General features: G+C 32.3%; 1 pseudogene; it reads right to left on the bottom strand.

Annotated features, from left to right (window-relative positions):
- Nucleotides 1-1456: 1456 nt before the first annotated feature.
- On the bottom strand, nucleotides 1457-1889 carry LOC141572319 (ubiquitin-conjugating enzyme E2 variant 1 pseudogene; annotated as a pseudogene).
- Between the last annotated feature and the right edge of the window lie 19575 nt (nucleotides 1890-21464).

Below are 21464 nucleotides of genomic sequence, written 5' to 3' on the forward strand. Positions count from 1 at the left end.
AATATCTAATGTACCATAGTATGTGTGTCTGTCTGTCTGTCTGTATGTATTAAACCACAACAAACTGCTTTTATTTCACTATGCATCCACATTTTCAGTATTTAGTGGTCCTTATCAGGAAAGCAGGAAAAGGCAATTTGCCAGGAATTCAAGCCTTTCGATTTGGGGGATATGCCGTGCACACAGTTTTTTCTCAATTACTGCTAAAAATGAGAAAACCAGTACCACCAAACCAAAGCATACACTGAGTTTGAGGTTCTTTTAATTCCAGTTGACGGATACAAAACCAGACCCAAATTCAAGGATTTCAAGGATGACCAAATGAGAGCTCCGTTGTTTAAAACTTAATATTTAAGAAGACCCTTGACACTTAAAACTTCTTCAATTTTCAAAAGCAAAGGTAATTACAGGAAAATAAAAAATTCATTTAGAGGAACTGTTTGTGCTCACAAGTTTCTTCATGTCACTTTTCCTCAAGCTTAAGCACAAATGACTTTGAGAACTGGCCCCTCTGAGTAACCCTGGTGACTATTCTTTTCACCATATCAAAACCTGAGTTAAAAAAAAAAAAATGTATCAGCTAATGATGAAAGCAGACAATAGTTAAGACTAACACTTAATATTCATTTTTTAGGTGGATGGAGAGTAATTAAATATGGTTCCAAAAGCAAATGAGGAAGTCAGAGACTGTTTCCAACCTTACTTGATGACCTCTGGTTAAAGTGATGATGTGTCACAGAATGTGTTGGAGGGAACAGTGTAGAAAGGAACGTTTTTGCTGCTTTCTTCCATAAAGGTTGGGGGAAATCCCTGAATTCCTTACCAAAGGCCAATTATTTCAAAGTGGATTAGGAGGGTACAGTCTATGCTTAGGCCAAGGGTGGTAGTAGAAGGGAGTGGGCAGAGGACAATATCTTGGAAGGTGATTGTAGTTTAAAACTAAAAAAAAAAAGAAAAGGAAACCAAGGGTAGAGTAAAGCACTCCCATACATCCAACAGTAGTCCCACAGGTTGTGACCTAACACCTTCATCTCTAAAAGCCACCTCAAGGTGGAGGACTGTAGCAGTGAAGGAGAGAGACAGAGAGGCAGGGAGGCAGGGGGAGGTGATGGGAGAGAAAGCAGAGACCCCGGGCCATATAATCAGCAGGAAGCTGATTATGTGGTGTGTCTTTTCACATTTGAGTAAGATATACCTCTCCAGTTATAATTAAAAAAAAAAAAAAGATTTAAATATATTTTCTTGATCCTAGAAGTTCAACTAAATGGACAGTGATTACACTAGACAGAGTTATTTGTTATAGCACAACTTATATATTTCAAATGGACAAAACAGTGGTATCATTCCCGGTATTTTAAAATAAATTGCTTTGAATGTCAGTTTCTTTCGCAGTGCCTTAAGGTCTATAAGACACATCCAGATAATTTACTACTGTGGAAAATGAAGACTGCTTAAATCAAATATAATGGGAGGGGAGGCCTTTTTTTTTCTTTTTTTTCCCCCCGTAGTAATTGCTATACCACAGTCCTTCAGGTGGCTGAGAGTGTTTCATATTTTCTTCCCACACTATTAGATGCTAAAGCTCTGGTAGGACAACTTTGATGCTGTACGAATTCTGCCATTTGTTAGCACTGATAGGGCTCTTGATTTCACCATTTCATGAGAAGTATCAACTCCATTCATATTACTTATTTTTATAAACCTCACAAGGGAGTGCTTCTGAGTATTTAGGTCCACATTCGATTTAAGGCTGCATATTCACTTTTCATATTTTTTTCTTGGAGAACCAATTAGCATCCTGCACATCATGTGTCATGCCTGTCATCTTCTAGATCCCAACTGATCTTGCCATCTCCTATTATTTTCTGGCCTTTAAGTTCTTCCAACATGAGGGATTCTATTCCCAAGCCCACCCCAAGCCACTGTTCTCAAAGACCGGCCTGTCTATTTGTTTTTAACGTATGAACTGACTAATGAGTGTGTGACCACCAAAAGCACTTAGTTTAACCCATTCCTCAAGTGAAATGGTACTCCTAAGATTAACCATGTCACAGATAGATGCCACTGGTCATAAAGGGAACATAACTGATGGGCACTGTTAGCATAAGAGGTGTTATTTATTTTTAATTCTCCTAAAGGAAAATGGCATGAGTGTCAAGTAGTGGATAAACATTGGCTCTGGAATCAGATAAACTTTGACTCAAGCCATGTTTTCCCATATGGCATCACTTATAATCTAAATATGTGACATATCATCTTCACTTTTTTTACCTACAAGTTAAAATCCAGGTTGAATAAACTTCACAGGAGTCTACTGCTTAAAAATATAACTGCACAATCATATTGCATTGGGTTAGAGTCATGACAGTAAATGAAGTTGGAAAATTAAAGTAATGGCAAAGGTTGGGGAGGGAACTCAGGTGAGAACAAATGCTTTTGATTTTCTGCTACATAAGATTATAGACATAGATGGGCTATAGTTGATTATAGTGGCTGATTGCTAGTCGTCCCTAATGGAAGATTTAAGTGCATCCGAGACATGGTATAAATTAGAGACAACTGTGGGAAAATGAGAAGTTCTTAAATAAATATTTAGAATCTCTATTTATGCTTGACCCTATAGACATACAAATATAGGTTCTGTGATTTGATTCTTCGTAGGACTTCATGTTGTACATGGCAAAATCCATCTTCGGAATTAAAGTTCTTATAGACAAGATCAAAGGAATCTTCCTTCTTTTAATAATCACTATTCCCTTCTATTGCCCACAATAGTTCATTATTTTTCTACTTGATAGAAGCTAAAAGTCAAGGTCACATCAGAGCCAGTCTTTGTTAAGGCTGCATATCCTTGCTCCAGCCTCCAGCTGTTTGACACAAAGTGTGAAATTCAATAAAAAAACAATTTAGAAAAAAAAATACATTTTTTTTGCCAAGTTTCCACATTATATCTCAATAACCTAGTCAAGAAAATATCAAGCAACATATAGTCATCTTCAGAAGTGAAAATTTTCAAGTATCATTTTACCACCCCTTTAATAAAAATAGGCCTTGTATAGATTTTTCTCTTCCTATAACAGAAGAGATTTTGTACTTTCTTCAGGAAGTTTCAGAGAATGATTATTTTCCCATGAAATGAGTCATTAAAAGGCACATAGCCATAGTTAATTACCTAAGTGTCAGCATTAGACTGAATATGATGAGGTATTTTATCAAGTTTTTCTGAAGATTATTTATAGCCATAGGAAAAGAACATGAACACTGCTAAGTATGTTGTGAAGATGAGGAAACCTGAGTTCTTTCTAGTAAAACAGAGAACCTTCATTTTATTAAATTTATTGCACTTAAAATTCTCTAATACATCACTTTTGAAATCCCCATTGAAAATTCTGTATGGTCAATATTAAATGTTCACACATTCAGATGAATACTAACATTATTTTCTCTCATTACAATTAAAGTCTTTTTTCCAAAAGAAATGATACAAACTCACGTTCCCCAATAAAATTTATTATAGTGGGGACGTAACTGTGGTAAGTAATATCCTGTATATCTTAAATTGCCTGTGATGCCACATTTTCCAGATTCCCTGGAAATTAAAATAAGTACATTTTCCTATATATACATTGACTTTTGGCCCAAGATAACAATGTTTTAGTTCATTTATATTTCTTTCATATCCTGTGACCTTGATTTCAATATGGATCTCTCACTCACAATTTTCCACCCCATGTAGCCATGCTCTAAATTTAAAGCCTGAATTCTGAGATTATAATCAAGAATAAGAGTTAAACAATAGTTTCCACTTGGAGAGGGTAAAATAAGAGCAGGAATTCTAGGTCAGATCTCCCTTCTTTCCTTCCTTCTTTCCTTCTTTCCTTCCTTCTTTCCTTCCTTCCTTCCTTCCTTCCTTCCTTCCTTCCTTCCTTCCTTCCCTCCTTCCTTCCCTCCCTCTCTCCCTCTCTTTAACCTTCCTTCCTCTCTCTCTCTCTCTCTCTCTCTCTCTCTCTCTCTCTCTCTCTCTCATTTTTTTTTAATTGAAGTGCAAACATTCTAAAGGTAAAGCCCGATGAATCATCACAAAATGAAACTACCATACAAGCAGGATCAAGAAATACAACATAACCTGTGCCTAAGAAGATCACTTGTTACCCTTCCCAACCACTGTCTCACAGTCCTCTTGACAAAAGGTAACCAGTATTATTTTTCAATGCCACAGAATAGGTTTGAACTTTATATAAATGGAATTGCACGGTGTGTGTGTCTGTGTGTGTGTGTGTGTGTGTGTGTGTGTGTGTTTAAAGACTTAATTTTTTTAGAGCAGTTTTAGATTCATAGCAAAATTAAGAGGAAGGTACAGAGATTTCCCATATTAACCCGGACCCTACACATGCATGGCCTTCCCCACTTAACATCATCCTTCAGAGTCACATGTTTATTGCAATTGATGAACCAATATCAACACATCATTGTCACCTAACGTCCATAGTTTACACTGCAGTTCACTCTAGGTGTTGTCCATTCTATGGGCATCAACAAATGTCTAATGATTATGTATCCACCATTATAGTATCACAGAATATTTCACTGCCCTTAAAATCTTCCCTGTTCCACCCGTTCATCCTTCCCTAACTTCCTACCACCAACAACCTCGGCAACCACTGGTCTTTTTATTTACTGTTTTCCTCAGTTTTGCCTTTTCCAGAATATCATACAATTGGAATTATATGGTATGTAGCCTTTTGAGATTGGCTTCTTTCACTTATTAATGTGAATTTGTTTCTTCCATGTTTTTCCATGGCTTGTTAACTCATTTATTTTGAGTGCTGAATAATGTTTCATTGTCTGAACATAACACAGTTTATTTTCCATTCACCTACTGAAGGAAATGTTGGTTTCTTCCAACTATAGACAATTATAAATAAAACAGCTATAAACACCCAGGTTCAGTTATTGTATTGACATAAGTTTTCAACTCCTTTGGGTAAATAGCAGAGTATGATTACTGAATTGTATGGTAAAAGTATGTTTAGTTTGGTAAGAAATCTGCCAAACTGTCTTCCAAAGTGGCTGTACCACGAGTTCCTGTTGCTCCACGTCTTCACCAGCATTTGATGTGAAGCATTCTGGATTTTTGGTGATTCTAATAGGTACGTAATGGTATCTCAGTGTTTTAATTTGCACTTCCTTGATGACATATGATGTGGAGCATCTTTTCATATGCTTATTTGCCATTTGTATATTTTCTTTGGTGAGGTGTCTGTTAAGGTCTTTGGTCCATTTCTGAATTGAATTTTGTTAAGTCCTTTATATTTGATAAAGGACAAGACCTTTATCAGATGTGTCGTTTACAAATATTTTCTCCCAATCTGTGGCTTGTCTCCATATTATCTTGATGTCATCTTTTGTGAACAGAGTTTTTAATTTTAATGAAGTCCAGCTTATCAATTTTTCCTTTTATGAAACGTGGCTTTAGTAATGTAAAAAAAAGGTCATCTCCACAGTCAAGGTCATTTAGGTTTTCTCCTTTGTTATATTCTAGGAGTTTTAAAGTTGCACATTTTACATTTATGTCTATTATCGATTGATATAAATTCTATTTCTGGATTTTTTTTTTATATTTGTATGTTCAGTTGTTCCAGAACCATTTGTTGAGAAGTCTATCTTTGCTCCATTGTATTGCCTTTGCTCCTTTGTCCAAGACTATATTTATATGGTTCTATTTCTAAGCTCTCTACTCGTTAGATTGATCTGTCTGTTCTTTCATTAATACCGTGCTGTTTGAATTACTGTAGCTTTATAGTAAGTCCTGAAGTCAAATAGTGTCAGTCATCCAACTTTGTTGTTCTCCTTCCATATTGTGTTGGCTATTCTGAGTCTTTTGCCTCTTCATATAAACTTTAGAATCAGTTTGTCAGTATCCACAAAATAACTTGCTGGTACTTTGATTGGGATTTCATTGATTCATAAATAAACTTGGGAATAAATGACATGAACACTATTGAGTTTTTTCACACATAAACATGGATATGCCTCCATTAATATAGTTTTCTTATTTTGTGGATCAGAGCTTTGTGGTTTTCCTCATACACATCTTATGCATATTTTGTTAAATTTATACCTAGGTATTTTATTTTTAGGTGGTGTTAATGTAAATTTTATTCATTTTAAATCTCAAATTCCCCTGTTTTTTGATGGTATGTAGAAAAACAACTGACTCTTATATATTAATGTTATATCCTGTAACAATGCTGCAATCCCGTTTTAGTTCTAGGAAATTTTTTATTTTTATTTTTTTAATTTTTGCAATTCTTTCAGATTTTCTACATAGATGATCATTTCATCTGTGAAATAAGAGAATTTTATTTCTTCCTCTCCAATCTATATACCTTTTATTTCCTTTTCTTATCTAATTACATTAACCAGGAATTTTTAGCATGATGTTGAAAAGGGATGGTAAGAGGGAACATCTTTGACTTGTTCCTGATTGTAGTGGAAAAGCTTCTCACCATTGGTATGATGTTAGCTCTAGGTGTTTTTTTTTGTAGATATTCTTTATCAAGTTGAGGAAGTTCCCTGTATTCTTAGTTTACTGAGAGTTTTTATTATGAACGGGTAAATGATGTTACCAAGTGCTTTTTCTTCACTTATTGATCAGATCATGTGATTTTTCCTCTTTAGCCTATTGAGTTGATAGATTACATTAATTGATTTTTCAAATATTAAACCAGCATTGCATACCTGAGACAATTCCCGTTTGGTTGTGGTATAAAATTCTCTTTACACATTGTTGGATTTGATTGCTAATTTTTTTTGAGAAATGTTGCATCAATATTCATGAGAAATTAGTCTGTAGTTTCTTTTTTGTAATGCTTTTGCCTGGTTTTGGTACTTGGACGATGCTGACCTTATAGAATGAGTTAGATAGTATTTCCTCTGCTTTCTATCCTACAAAAATAGGAATTTTTTTCCTTTCCTACAAGATATAATAGAGAATTGGTATACTTTCTTGTTTAAATGTATGGTAGAATTCACAAGTGAACACATCTGTGCTAGGTCCTTTCTGTTTGGGAAGGTTATCAATTATTAATACAATTCTTTTAATAGATATAGTCCTATTCAGATCACCTATTTCTTCTTGTGTGAGTTTTGTCAGATTGTATATTTTAGGAATTTATCCATTTCATCTAGGTTATTAAATATGCAGGCATAGATTTGTTCATAGTATTTCTTCATTACCTTTTTAATTTCCATGAGATCTATAGTGATATCTCCTATTTCATTTCTGATATTGGTAATTTGTTAATTCTCTTTTCTTTTTAGACTAGCTAGAGGATAATTGATTCTATAGATCTTTTCAGAGAACCAGCATTTGATTTCACTTTTTAAATTTCTTTTATTGATTTCTTATTCTCAATTTTATTGATTTCTGCTCTTTTTTCTTATCTATTTTCTTATTTATTTTTGGTTTAATATGCTCTCCTTTTTCTAGTTTCATGAAATAGAAATTTAGATTATTGATTTTAGATCTTTTTTTACTTTCTAATATATGCATTCAATGCTATAAATTTCCCTTTAAGCGCTGTTTTTGCTATACCCCACTAATTTTGATAAATTATATTTTCATTTTAATTTAGTTCAAAATATTTTTAAATTTCTCTACACACCACAGCTTTATAAAATATGAAAATGTAGTCCTGTAATTGACCTTCTTAAACTTTTCAATAATTTTTCATTACTCCAAAGATAAAGTTCAAATTTCTTATCATGACCTGCAAGACATGATCTGATATATTTCAAACAGTCCTTGGTGAAGTTCTTTATGCAAAATAAACTGATGGTAATTATAGCACACAACATAAAACCAAACTAGAGATCCTCATTCTTCATGTATTCATCCACATAATAAATACTGAATGCCAAACTAATTCTAGGTAGTTTCACATATATTTTCTCATTTAATTTCCACAAAAAATATTGGAAATATGTTATCTTCTTTTATTTTTATATTTAAGAAAAATGAGACTCAGAGAGACTAAGAAACTCATTCAAAGTCTAACAATTTTGAAATAATCGAGGCAGAAATAAAATTTGCAAATTATTCTAAAAATCCCATTTTCCTTTTATTTCCAAAGATCTCTTAGATGTAGTGTAATTACAAATGATAATGTAAGAAGATTGAAGAGAATCAGAAATTATCACAACTCTTAGGTTTTCCTTAAGATTATCTTTCCCATGATAAATTATACCTTCCTTAAGCATTTCAATCAGAGATTACACAACCAGCAAATCTATATTTGTCATTAAAATTTTACCATTTTATACCCATTTATTTGACAATAATGTACTCTCAATGGGTATTCTGCATTCTTACATAATACTATTATCACTGTGCAAATATGCACATAGGTCCATGCTCATAGATACTCAGAACCAGGTTTCTCTACCTACAGTAGGCCTCATTATTCCCACTATTGAAAAATAAAAGTATTAACTGGGTATATAACTACCCACTAAGAAATATATTTTCTAGCCTCTCTTGTAGTTTCTGGGGACGTCATTAAATTCTCATTCATGATATGTGAGCATGGTAATACATTCAATTTCCTTTTGACTTGCTTAAAAGTAAATTAATTACCCTGGATTTATTTTCCCTTCTTCCCACCACTCATCATATGGATACTGCAGCAATCTAGGTTTAACCATGTAGACAAAAATCAACACACTAGGGAATCATAAAGAAATACAGAGTTTGCCTAGGCCACGACATGACAACATTTAACAGCACTTGCTCTACAAGCCTGTATAGACCAGAGAGTGCCTGAAAAGGAGGTAAACTTCTATTTTATTTACGTTGTAAAAGTAACTTAGCCTTTACCTTGCTGTATTTCCCAAAAGTCAAATTCAGGGCTATCTCATTAGTCTCAAGGAATTTCTATCATCTATAAAGAATTTGTTCACAAATTGTTTTGTGTAATCATACTTCTCTAACCATACATATTTTAATAGAATATGTTCTTCATATGATGGTTCTCTCTCACGTGCACATGCTTCATATACATACATGCTGATTCATTTCTTTCATATTTATAAAAATAATATGGAAATGTGTTTATTACCTAGTTATTTCTCTAAGGACTCAGGGTTTGAATAAATTATTGAATATTAAACTGTTGGTTAGCAATATCTAGAGCCTTTAAGATACTTTGGCTCTTTCCCCTCAGTTTCCCAAAACACAGACAGGTTGTCTCATTTTTTCAATTATTTGATTTATGGTGATTAATGCACCAGTTGAAAATGCATGGCTAAGTCGCAAACTTCAGTAAAAGGTTTCAGATCTGCAATTCCAGAAAATCCTTAATATATAGTATTTCTATTGTATTGGAGAGTCTATGATAGTTTTAATTCCCTTAGCTTATTGCCATTCATAGAATTATACTGACTTTCCAAAGTATTTCTTAATAAATTGAATATTTGATGTATACATCAAAATATATTCCTTTATATTATCACTAGTCTAATAGAAATATAAGAGACTTCCAAGTGATTTTAATTTTTCCAATAACTACATTATGAAAAGTACAAAGGAACAGATGAAAATACAATTATAATAATTTTTATTTAACAAATATATTCAAAATGTTATCATTTAAGCATGTAATCAACATAAAAATGTATTAAGGAAATATTTTAGGTGATTTTTTTTCCTATAAAGTCTTTAAAATATGGTGTCTATTTTACTCTTGCAGTACATCTTAATTTGGACTCTAAATTTTCATCAGAAATATTAAAATGTATTTAGAGTTCATAAAATTTACACATGAAAAGTTAAATTCACTAACTCAGGTGATTCCAACCACATTGAAAAACATTTCAGTTTTAAATTTTAAATTAAATAAATTTAAACATCCTGTTTCTTAGTAACACTACCCTCATTTCAAGTGTTCAGTAGTCAAGTGGCTATGGACTATTATACTGGATAGTGCAGCAATTTTCTGTTGATCATTTTCATGGATTTTGACAGTGTTGCTACTTACTGATAAGAAGATACCCATATTTTTTAAAATGTATTCAGAGTTCCAGTATCTTATGCAAGCATTACTGCACAGAAAATATATTTAAGTATGCCAGAACTATCATTAATTCTTACTTAAGCTATTATTTAGCTTTTACTTAAGGCTTTCATCACTAAAATACAACTACTAAACCACAAATAATTGCTGTTGTTTGTGGTTTAGTGGTTATATCTTAGTCACTGATGAATTCCTAAGAATACTAAACTTGCTCTTTAATTGTCAAATTCTGACTGTTTAAGTAGACTTTGTATTTTTTCCTGGTCTATAGGATAAAATAGAATAGAAATTTCAATGTTTACCATGAATTTTTCCATTATTTAATGTAATGTAGTGGAGTGTCACATATATAAGAAATTCCCAGGAGAAGAGCAGTAACTTAAAATTACATTCAATAGGACTATTTCTCTAGCCAAGATAAAATAATAGGGGTCAGATTTATCTTTTTGTATAAGAACCAAAACAAAACAAAAAAGAAAGAAAGAAAAAGAAAGGGCAGACTACATTAAGAAAAATATCAGCATTGAAGATATTGGCTATCAGACAACAAACAATAGTAATCAATGAGACACAGGAAACATGAGTTAAGCCTTATGACAACACCAGCTTTTTGGCTGGGGTAGAGTTTCTTGTCTGTGGCTCAGGAAGGGGGATCCAGGGAACCAAGTAGTCTCTCTAAGATGAGAAGAATTGTTATTCAGGGAGGACAAAGCAGCTAAAGTTTGCATAGTAGAGTACCAGAGAGAGGACTTTTCAGAGAAAGAAGCCCAGAGACTGAAGAAGAAACCTCTCAAGTACTGAGATCTGTATATTGATCAGCTCATATATGTGAGGAAAAAAATACCCCAAACCCAGAGAAAGAAACAACTAAAAGGATTAAAGACAACAACTTTCTAAATTATTACAGTACTGGAGATGTTGGTTTATATTAGCCAGAGTGGAAAACCCTAATTTATAGACAAAAATCGTGTAGAATACTCAGAATGGTTTTGTCTTAATAGTGGGACAAATTCTACCCAGACTAAATGGTGCTCTGTCTTTGTATGTGCAAGATTAAAAGCAAACCCTGAAGGATCAAAACATCTCTAATAATGTAACTGAATCACAAAATAAAGTTCAATAATATTTGTAGGAATTCAGAAATATACAATGCTCAACAAGGTGAAATTCACAAAGTTCGATAACATAAAAGCTTTTCAGGAATTCAAAGAAGCAGGAAAAAACAACCCGTACTGAAGAGATAAATCAATGGAAATCTAAACACAGGTATTAGAATCAGCAGAAAAGGACAGTAAAATAGTTATTATATCTGTATTCCACATGTTCAATAAGTTGAGACATAGAAGATATAAACAAGACTCAAACTAAAATTTTGAGATAGAAATAACTTATTGACTGAGATAGAAATAACAATACATGTATTACTTAGCAGTTACATAGCACTTATCCTGTAACTAGTATTATACATAACAGCAGATTAGACATTACAGAAGAAATTCTAGTGAACTTGAAAACACAGCAATAGAAACTATTCCCACTGAAACAAAGAGACAGGAATAAAAAAAAAAAACATGAAAATGTTACCAGTCATTTGTGAGATAACTTTAATTGTCTGAATATATGTGTAATCACTGCATATACCTCAAAGGAGAATAATACCTGAATTATTCTAAATTCAATGAAAACTGTAAACCACACATTAAAAAATCTCAACAAACTCAAGTACAACAAACAAAGAAATTACCTAAGACACAGAAAACTTGAATTGATAATATCTAAAAGAAAATCATACAAATAGCCAGAGAAAAAGATACATTTTGTACAGAGAAACAAAAATAAGAATTACAGATTTCTTTTCAGAAAATGCAAGCCAGAAGACAGTAGATCAGAATCTTTAAATACTGTATAAAAATCATCAGTCTACATTTTGATATTCAGCAATAATATCTTTCAAAATCACAAGCAAAATAAAGACTTTTTAGACTTACAGAGTCTCAAATAATTTATCACCAGCAGATCTGCCCTACAAGAAATGCTAAGTGAAACTCATCAGGCAGATGTAAAATAATACCACAGGATGTCTAGATTAACAAAGCATTAGAATGATCATTATGAGGATAAGTATAAAAGTACTTTCTTAGCTTTTGTAATAATTTTAAAGAATTATTTATTGTTTAAAGCAAAAATAATTACAGTGCATCGTGGGGTTTTAACACATGCAAAAGCACAATGCCTAATAATAAGACAAAGTTTTGGAGTGAGAAATGAAAGTATATGATTATAAGGTTCTTACCCTATATTTTAAATTTGATAGTATCACTTGAAAGTGGACTACGACATGTTAAATATGTCTGCTATAAATCCTAAAGCAACTATTAAATTATAATTAAGAGTTATAGCTTATATGTCAACATTAGAGATAAAAGGTATCACAAAAATAGTCAATTAGTCCAAAAAAGGGCATAATAAGAGGAAAAAGGGAACAGATAACTGACATAATTAGAAAACAAAAAGCAATATGGCAGATGTAAATTCAACCATATCAACAATTATATTAAAGGAATGTGATCTAAACACTCTCAATAAAAGGCAGAAATTTTGAGATTGGGTAAAAACGCAAGAATTTTCTTTTATTTCATAGGTTTTATTTAAAACCCATTTTAAAGAAAATGAACTATACTTCCAAGGAAATCACTTAGGCTTCCTTTTATCAGAAATAATATTACCTAATACTTACATACTAGTATTTGCCGTATGCCAAATACAGTACATATTAATGTTTGTAACAATCTTATGAGGGAAATACAGTCATTATGCTCCCCCTTTTTTTTTTCAGGTGATAAGTCTGAGGAATTGAAATAAATGAGCCTGGACTAGAAACACAGAGTCGCCAAGTTCTTAGTGACTAAGCTATACAAATCTGGCCCAGTACGGGCAGCTAGTGTGGCAACTTTAGGAAGAGAGGTGATGCCAGGTAAAGTTATTTATAAAGGGAGTGTGGCATGGATAGATAAAGAATGCTATATTAGCTGCTGTTGTAACTTGTAATAATTGAAGAATAGGACAAAAGTGTGACTGGAAATTTTAGGAAACGTTCTATCTGTGTCCCCTGCCCCTCTTCCCACAGTAACTCCTACATATCTACTCGTATAATGTTCAGCTAGGGTTCTAGCGTCAAAGCACTGTTCTTCTGAATGTACATCAGACATTGATTCAGCCATATGGGACATGTTAATTTGTATAACATGGATACAATCTGAAAAACACATTATAAGAATCACTGTGTTGTCTAAAACATTTTTATATAAACAGTGATTCACAAACTAGCATCAGGCATCAGTTATTTTTCGTTTTATGAGTCAACAATGATGCAAGCCCAAAACTTAAAAATAATTTATCTTGTAGTGTTTTATAAAGCATTGGTCTTGAAACAGATTAGAAAAACAAAAGAAGCTAAGACAAAGTAAGAAAACTTTGATTCTTTCCCACAGAGTTTGAGAAGCTTTGGCCTGAAACTTCCTTTGATTATTAGGTTTCCCATTTCATGGTTTTCTTTTGTGGAAGTGCAGGAGAACCCTGACCATTTTTGTTGCCAAACATTGAAAGGCATTTCTATATAGACATTACACTAAAATGTAATGGCTCTTTTCCCATTGATGGTTAAGAACAAGGACTTTGGAATCAAGCAATCTTGAATTTAAATCTCATCTCCACCATCTAGTAGACATGTGAACTTAAACATGTCATTGAATAATGATGTGCTTTGGTTCAAATTATATCTACAATGACATTGTAAAGGTTATTTTTTTTAATGCAGTTAAATATATGTAAAATGGTACTCAAAATTCTTAAATGTTAAGATATTTAAACTGTGTATTGAGGTACAAATGTCATCAGTGTGGCAATTTTTAAATTAAATTTAATGGGGTAACATTGGTTAATAAGATTATTAATATACAGGTTTCAAGTATACAACTCCATAGCACATCATCTGTATATTGCATTGTGTGTTTACCACCCAAAATAAAATCTCCCTTCCATCACCATATAATTGACCCCCTTCACTCTTTTCTACCTCCCATACATAACATGGACACAATCTGAAAAACACATTATATGAATCTTCTATCTCAAGATCCCTAACCTAACCACATCTTTAAAATCCTTTTTGCCATGTAAGGTAACATGTTTACAATTTCTGAGTAATAGAATGAGATGTCTACCACCCTATGGTCTCCTAACTGCCATCAGGGGTCTGTGGGCATAATTAAGTTTACAGTATAGCTGGAAATTGGGAAAAAATAAGCATTTGCCAGTTCAGATTGAGAGGAAGCGGGTATTACATGTATAACAGTGCTAAGTCTTGAGAGAGCGCTAAGAGCTGGGAATATTTCTGAAACTAAACATAGTCTAGGATGACTAAAGCATGTGTGAGAACTCAAATTAAAATTTCTACTCACTTCAGACCTTGAGTAAGTTTTAACTCCTCTGAGTAAGGTTATTCTTCCTTACAGCTGGGATATTACTATTTCATAGCGTTTTTGGAATGATTAAAATATATCAGAAGTGAAAGGCCAACAGTAATCACTGAATAAGTACTTGTGATTAGGTCAGTTGAAAGTGGTCTCTATTACATTCTGTTCTATTCTGTTCTATTCAGTTCTATTCTGTTCTATTCTATTCCATTCTATTCTTCCATTCTATTCTACTCTACTCTGCTCTACTCAACTCTACTCTACTCTACTCTACACTACTCTACCCGACTCTACTGTATTTTATTCTCCTTGCATCTTCAGGGTTTTTTTGCATTTGTGAGTGGTTGTATGTGCTTGAATCTAAAGCATTCAGCTAATTAGAGGAAATCCCTGCTGTTGCTCACAGCTCCACAGGCTGTATCTTCTCTTCCTCATATTCAACACCTTTGTCAATCAAGGAACTGAAATCAAGCACAGCCTGTGTGCTCTGACTATACTTCATATTTTACGTATATACTGAAACTAGTTTCTATAACTAAGCACATATTATGTATAAGAATTATATCTCCATTTATCAAGTAAAAGTGACAAATTAAAGCAACAACTTTTATTAGTTTCTCAAAGGTTTGAGATAAAGAATATGTATATGAATGTGCATGACACCAAATTGCATTCAATATCTCTAAAATCTATTCTCATTCATTTTCCACTGATACATTAAAAAAAAGAGAGCGAGTCTTAGCTGACAGCTTTGCTAACACACTAATTAGCTCTCATTTGCAGAGTTTGCAGTGAGATTCCACTTACAGACTCTATGTTTTTATTGTTGGGTAGACTTACAAAGATCTATCATTTTCAAATGCTGAACAGGTTAGACAACAGTGAGCTTTTTTTTTTTTTCCAATTTTTATTTCACATATTTAGGTTGACTACCCACAACCACTTTTTATTTTTATGTTTTGAGGTTTTGTTGTTGTTTGTTTTTCTGCTCGTTTTTTCAGTAGAAATTGGATTGCAGTTTTTGCCTCTCCATCTCTACCTGGGAGATATAATGAATATTTTCTGCACCAGCTTACAATATAAAAATAATGAGTGATCTAATGAATGTTCAAGACCTCTTAGGGGCTCAATGTTGGTTTTAAGAATGTGGATATACATGTATGTTGAGGAGGGAAAACGTAATTTCATTCCTTTTAAAAAAATCATCTTTCTTATCATTTTTAGAGTTCACAAAATGTTCCATATAGGAATTAGCAATTTTCCACATCTTCCTTTTGTCAGTATGCTGAAAACGAGAGGGATATGAAGAATTTGTAGAGTTTAATAACTTGTGGAGTATAATGGGAAGGGCATTAGGACTGTTAACAAAACTACCAGTGATTTTTCACATTCCAGAATGTACATGATAAGATACCACTTCTCTGTCTCTTGGTTTTAGATGTGGTCATGTAATTTGTTTTTACCAATAAAATATTAACAAAAGTGAGGAGTCATTTGCAGACAGTCTTAAGAGACAATGGATACTTCATAAAAATCACTTTTTCTCTGGTATAGGGACTAGCAACAGTCAAAACATTGTGGACACCATTAAATTATGTTTCTAAGTGACTTAGATGAGCAGAAACCACATGCTGACCCAAGACAAACATGTAGCAATAGTGGAAACCACTCCTTTGTTATTTCTAGCTACCGAGATTTAGAGTGATTTGTTACTGCAACAAAACCTAGCTCAGCCTAACTGATATACACTTAGACCTACATTTAAAGTTCTCTGCAATTTTCCAGCTATTATATTTAAAATATAATCAATTAATGTTAATTTAATTTAAAATATTCATGTTTTAAATATACAGCTCACTCAGGTAGTATCTTGAGTGTGTTTTATATTAACTTATTTATGAAAAAATTGATAGATAGCTATTGTTAGCCTCAGGATGCAGATGAGAAAATGGAAGTTTGAGAAAATTTATGTAAATTTCATATGTTTTAATAGTAGTAGAAGAACTAATTTTTAATACAGGTAGGTATAATTTTAAAAAATGTAGCATTAATCATATTTGTTTTTTAGATCTGTTCTGAATTTACATTTTAACATCTATAAAAATAAAGGTGGAATTATTTTCTCATAGAAATTCTGTAAAGAAAAACTGTGGTTAAAGTTTCTGACATAGAATTAACTCAATAAATTATAACTTCCTATTTTATGTTCCCTTAAAGAGAATATCATGTTTGTAGTCAAAAATAATGTGCAAGAGTGAAATGAACAAGATTTAACAAGTATGTATTTGAGATCATTTTTTGACAAAATATCTTGATTGTTTCCCTAATATTTATCACATAAGCTCTTCTTTTTTGCATTTCGGAAAAATCTGGTTAAGATGACTACCTTTTTTTTAAGTTCTGTGATGAAGTCATTTTTTCATATGATATTAACTAATATAACTTTTTCTCATACTTATAATAAATAATAAAAACATATTTTATGCAACATATAGTCCCTCTCTCACTTTCAAAAGGGGAGAGAAGATTTAACATTGTACTCTTTACATTTAATTGAATGAAAAACCTGGAATGGGAAGGGGAGGTTCTGATCTTCCATGTTCTATGATTTAACAATTTATGATTTAAAATTGTCCTCACTCAAAATCATCTCAAAAATATCCTAAGTACCAACACAAAACACTTACACCAAACTCTGAAACAAAATGACCTAAGCAGTTTGGAAAAGAAATATAGAAATATTAAAATAAAAATATAAAAAGAGAAATGAACTCAGAAAGTTATTTCTATCTAAATAGTAATTAAAATAAAATTATATTCTTATAAATAGGACAGCTGGAATTGCTAAGAAAACTGATACATATATACCATGGAATTCCATAAAACAATATACAGGAATGAATTATTGATAACAGGCAACAACTTGGATGGACCCGCCCAAAATTATGCTGATTCAAAAAAGGCAGTGTCAAAACGTTCCATACTACATATTCCATTTATTTATTTATTTTTTTAAATGACAACATTTTAGAAATGGAGAAAGAATTAGTAATTACACGGGATTAGAGTTGGGGAGGTAGGGTCAGGAAAGAGGGGGTATGATTATAAATGGGCAACACAGTGATGCTTTTTGTGATACAATTGTTCCATGCCTTGATGATCGTAGTGGGTAAACAAAAGAATGTATGTGATAAAATTGTATAGAACTAAATAGACACACACATGAGTACAAAAAAAACTAGGGAAATCTAAATAACATTGGTGGATTATATCAACATCAATGTCATAGCTATGATATTTTGCTACAGTTTGCAAGATATTAACACTGGGGGAATCTGCATAAATGCTACAAGAGATGTTTCCACATTATTTTTTTTTAAATATTTTAAGATATTAACCTAAACTTATCTTAATAAGAATTGGAATAAAAAATTGAGACACTCAAGTGTCTAATGAGCTGTAATATAAATGCATTTGAACTAGATTTGCTATTCAGATAGTATGTTCAACCTAATTGTCTATGTATTTAGTAATTAAAAATCAACCATCTCTTTAATAATTATTAGATTGAAAGTATTAGGCTTTGCTGTGGATTAAATTGTGTGGTGTCTCCCTTAAAAAAATATGTTAAAGATTTAATCCCTGGTATCTGGAATACAACTTTATTTGGAAATAGAGTCTGCAGATGTAATCAAGTTAAGATGAGACCGTACTGCAATAGTGGAGGGCCTAATCTAGTGACTGGAGTCTTTGTACTACAGAATTGTACACTTGAAACCTACGTAATTTTACTAACCATTGTCACTCCAATAAGTTTAATTACAAAAAAAATAATAATAAAAGAAGAAAAGACATTTTGGTTGTTTCCATGTCTTGGCCACCATAAACAAAGCGGCAATGAACATTGGAGCACATGTGTCTTTATCTCTAAATGTTTTCAGATTTTTTGGGTAGATACCCAGGAGAGGGATTGCTGGGTCATATGGCAATTCTATTCGTAATTCTTTGAGGAACCTCCACACTGCCTTCCATAACGGCTGCACCAGTCTGCATTCCCACCAACAGTGTATGAGGGTTCCTTTTTCTCCACAGCCTCTCCAACATTTGTTATTATTTGTCTTGTTAATGATAGCCATTCTGACTGGGGTGAGGTGATATCTCATTGTGGTATATATACACAATGGAATACTATTCGGCAGTAAGAAAAGATGATATAGGAACATTTGTGACAACATGGATGGATCTTGAGAGAGTAATGCTGAGCAAAACAAGTCAGACAGAAAAAGCAGAGAACCATGTGATTTCACTGATATGTGGTATATGAACCAAAAACAACAAAAGAACAAGACAAACAAATGAGAAACAGAAACTCATAGACACAGACAATAGTTTAGTGGTTGCCAGAGGGTAACGGGGGCGGGGGGTGGGGGGGTGGGAGATGAGGGTAAGGGGGATCGAATATATGGTGATGGAAGGAGAACTGACTCTGGGTGATGAACACACAATGGGATATATAGATGATGTAATACAGAATTGTACACCTGAAATCTATGTAATTTTACTAACAATTCTCACCCCAATAAATTTAATTAAAAAAATAATAATAAAAAAAAAAATAAAAGAAGAAAAGGTAAAATTGTACACAATGGCATAGAGATACACAAGAATAGGGGTATGTAACCACAAAGGCAGAGATGGAATGATATGTCTATAACCCAAGTAATGCTAAGGATTACTGGCAACCACCAGAAGCTAGGAAAAGGAAAGGAAAGGTCTTTCCCTGGAGCCTTCAGAGACAGCACAGTTCTGTCAATAATTTGATTTTGTACTTCTAGTATCCAGAATGATGAAACAATACATTTTTGTTCTTTTTAAGCCACCAAGTTTATGGTACGTTTTTATGGCAGCTTTAGGAAGCTAATACAATGGTATTCTCTTGAATGCAATATGCCCCAAATCTTTTATGCCAATGCAAGACAGCAAGTTAAACCACAATAAGTAAGTTTTGAATTTCTGTTATTTTCTATTAATCATATGAAAGTGTTGTTTTCTGAAGTATAGTTCAGGAACTGTTCTGAAAAAAAAATCTTGAGGCAGGGAATATATGTATGTGTATGTATCTTCTTAAATAAAGGTTTAGAAGATCAAAAAATGTGAAAAATAATTAAATAAAATTAAATGTATTACATCACTCTAAAATTTCTCAGGACCTAAAACATAATGCGTATTGTTATTCTCTAAGAGAAATGAAATAATATTTAATACAGAGACTTTTCAGTCACAAAACTCATGTGTTCTCAGAGTATGTATTGACTTTATCCAACTTCACCCATTTCACCTATCTTTTCTTATTCCAAATCCCCAACAACCTGTGTCCGATTTTTCTCAAAATACAATGATCAACTGTTTCTATTAATATCTCCAGCACTTATACACTCCTGACTCAGCTATCTGTATGCAGAAAAAAAAATGTATCAGTAAGATTATAGCAAAATTATCTTGGGTTAACTTTCAAGACAGTCCTTCTGAGTCGCCAGGGTTTATTTATACTGACACGTTTCACAGAGCTTCATTAGTATAACTTCACTAGAATCAAAGTGGTTCAATGTTCTGATTTCAGTATTTCTCATTCATTGGTTTTCTGTGTGTTAAATTCATCTAGGGAGAAAAAGTAATCAAATACACTGAGATAAAGTGTTCAATTAAGATCATGAAAATTAGAATTCATTACTTTTTTTTTCTTTTCTGAAGAAATCAGGTTATAAAGAGAAATATCTAATTAATGGAGAACTGGAATTGTTTGGTGCACTCTGAACTATGTTGTAGAAGTTTGAAGTAATCCGGGATAATTTGCTAAATAGAAAAATTTAAAGAATTTTCCACTTCAATCATTGTGCTAATTTTGAATAACTATGGGTACAGTTTAGAAATATTGGATGTTCATGGGAAAATTCCAGCCAATCTTTGCTGAATATTGAATACAAATAATTCATGTTGAGAGACCAGGTGGTTCATCAGATTACAATTATTTTCCCCTCACCTATGTGGCTTACTTATTTTAGTTTGCAATCAAATGCCTTGGGCAAAGCTTTATTGAATTGACTACAAGAATTTAAGGGTTTTTCATGTGGTTTGCTGCATTGTTAACATTAATTTGTCAATGACTTGAGGTTACCTTTTTATTCTCTTTAAAAATATTTTATTCTCTTTAAAAATGAAATTAATGGTTGTTTTATTTAGGGATAGCTCATGATTTTCAGTAGTTTTGTTTTTCACAATATATACTATTTTGCCAAGCTACAGCTCTAGACAAATGAGAAACTGATTTTTCTGAGTTTTGTTCATTTAAATACTCAATCATGACATTGTATTAATGTTATTTTCAAATAGAATGTGTTTGCTTTTCACATGAAAAATGAGGGAAAGGGAATAATGTATAGTTCAAAAGTTTGAATTGACACATATTCATCAGAATGGATTATATAGAACTCAAATGAACTGGTTGCATTTATTTAAATATTCTCATATGATTTTCATGAGTAATCATTAAAGTAAATGAAGAAATGTGCTGTTACGCCAAGACACTTTTGCAAATTGCCCATCTCAGAGTCTCATGTTACCTATAATGTATAGCAATTAATAAGTCAAATCTAAGTCAAAGCCTTGAAAATTTCAAGACTGACATGGAAATTTTAAGAAAATCTATGATCTCCAGTTTGCTTGATATATATGTGCAACACGTTTCAAAAAAGTAATTCATGGATGCATAATTACTTTTAGAATAGTTCATCATGTACTAATATTGACATAGAAAACAATGATTATAAATTGCAGAGATAGCAAAAGGACAGAACTCTAAATTAAGAAAGGGAAATCTTAAATTCTATTGTATAACGGTACTGATTCATAATTAATG

This window comes from Rhinolophus sinicus, linkage group LG06, assembly GCF_036562045.2.
Source record: "Rhinolophus sinicus isolate RSC01 linkage group LG06, ASM3656204v1, whole genome shotgun sequence".
NCBI classification, from domain to species: Eukaryota; Metazoa; Chordata; class Mammalia; order Chiroptera; family Rhinolophidae; genus Rhinolophus; species Rhinolophus sinicus.